The sequence below is a fragment of the Plecotus auritus genome (assembly GCF_963455305.1).
Source record: "Plecotus auritus genome assembly, chromosome: 1".
NCBI lineage: Eukaryota > Metazoa > Chordata > Mammalia > Chiroptera > Vespertilionidae > Plecotus > Plecotus auritus.
The window spans coordinates 247918179-247920472 of NC_137770.1; positions in this window are offsets into that span (position 1 = coordinate 247918179).

The following is a 2294-nucleotide window of genomic DNA, read 5'->3' on the forward strand; positions in this document are numbered from 1 at the left end:
TGGAGCAGTCCTGCTGCCGGGGACGACCCTCCCCGCCCCCCCCCCCACCCCCGTTTCTCTCCACTCTTGTCACTTGGGGAAATGCACAGCAATTATGGAAGGTTATTAGGAGTTGTGGGGAGCACAAGGGAGGGGAAAAGGGAGCCCCACAAAAAGAGAAAAAGGCAAAAAGAATCCATGACATTAAAACAAAGTGGCTGTGCCCTGATTCTGCGCACTTGGACTGCGGGGTGGAGATGCAGGGCGGGAAGGTGGCCACTGGTGTGGCATTAGGTTACGTAGGGCAAGTGTTTGGATGCCATAGGGCTGCTTCCTTGTTGGTAGACGTGAAATAGCTACTATGAGCACACGTCCTTTAGATAACCAGCAAACCCAATAAACATATTGTTGAAGAGTGAGTTTCTCACCCAGCAGGCGCGGCTCAGTGCTTGAGCATTGACCTCGGAACCAGGAGGTCAGGGTTGGAGTCTTAGGGCACAAGCCTGGGTTGTGGGCTTGAACCCCAGGAGGGGCCGTGCAGGAGGCAGCTGAGCAATGCTTCTCTCTCATCATTGATGTTTCTCTCTCTCTCTCTCTCTCTGAAATGAATAAAAACATTAAAAAAAGAAAATTAGTTTCTCTGACACCCCAGCCAGCCTGGGCTGCAGAGAACTCATGGATGGTACCCAGCAGCCCAGACACAGTACCTCTGTGGGAACCCTATTGCTTACTTCTCCCTCCCACCTCACTGGGCTGAGCCAAGGGGTCATCTCAAGGGCAGATGAGCAGAGTCACTGCATTTTCTTTCTTTCTTTCTTTCCTTCCTTCCTTCTTTCTTTCTTTCTTTCTTTTTTAACGCCTGGAGCCTTGGCAACACGGTGGGGGCTTTCTCCTCACCTCCCCAACCCATGTCTTTCCAAGGCCTGCAGACAGACACTCCTGGCGGGCTCTCCACCACTGCCTCCTGCTCAGTCCTGTCTGGGGGCAGCGGGGACCCCTCAGCATCAGCGGGGACCAGCTCTGAGTCTCTCAGCCCCTTCTCTGGGGCCTCACTGCCCTGCCCCTCCAAGGCTTTGGGACAGAGCCCCGGGGCTGTCAGCTATGGCACTAGTGCATACGCCTACACACTTTGGGCACTAAAATGCCAGTCCTGTCCGACCCCGAGTGCTTGTCCCCTCTGGGTCAGGCCTGACCTTGGGCGCAGGAACAAGGATTGTCCTTCTTTATACCCCTTGACTCCTGGGGTGGATGGGCCGTCAAAGGGCCTGGCTTTATCGTTCCTGGGCAGTGGCGTCCGGGTTTCTGGCACGTGTGCTTAGATTAACTCGCATTTGACGTCTCTGGCGCCCACTGCCCGGTGCCAACTTAGGCACTTCATGTCATTTTCAAAGTACCCTGCACTGACTGGCACCACCTTCTCCCAACCGGGATGAGGACAGCAGGCCAATCCTGGCCCAGCGCCTGGCAGTTCTGACTCAGGAAAACTATGGCAGGCGGGCGGGCTACCGCTGCTTCCAGATGGTGACAGTGGGAGCTGCGGAAGCTCCTGGGCAGATGTGCAGGTTACCCAGCTTCTCAAGACTGGGGAGCCTGCTGGGATCAGGGGTCCACCTCGTGCATCCAGAGAACATGTGCCCAGGCGGACGGGGCGGGAGAGAAGGCTGGGAGGGGGGAGCAGTGAGGCGAGGCCCGGGAGAGAGCCTGGTGCGACTGGGTTGGGGTGCAGGCCGACGGGCGTAGCCTGCAGGGGGAGACCGGCTCCACGCCCCCAGCCCGCTCTCCCTGCGTGATCTTGCCGACCCCCGGGAGCGTGAGCTCCTCTAAAGGAAGGGAGTGTGGGACTCCAAGGTCACGCTGCCCGGCTTCGCTGGAGCTCGGCGGGGCGGCCCGCGAGTGGGGCCGGCGCTGGCAGGAATTCCCGAGGCCCCGTCCCAGGCGGGGCATGGGGAGGCCGGGGCGGGACACGAGGCCGGGCGGCGGACAAGGCGTGTGGCATAGGCGCCGGCCGCCGCTCCGAAACCGGGAGCCCCACGGCGCCGAGGCCGCCCACAGACCGGCGGGGCCGAACTCCCCAGTCCCGGCGGGGCCGTTCGCGCGCGTCCCTGCAGCGCCCCGGTCCACGGCGCCCTCGCTGCCCGCCGCCTCCGGACGCGGAAGGACCCCCCCTCCCCAATGCATGCGCCATAGCTCCCTCTGCGCGTGCGCGGCGACGCGCCGAGGACCAAAATGCAGCGCGCGGGGCCCGGCCGCGGGGCACGCCGGGACCGGTAGTCGGTCGCGGGGCACGCCGGGACCGCCCTCACCTGGCCGGCGGC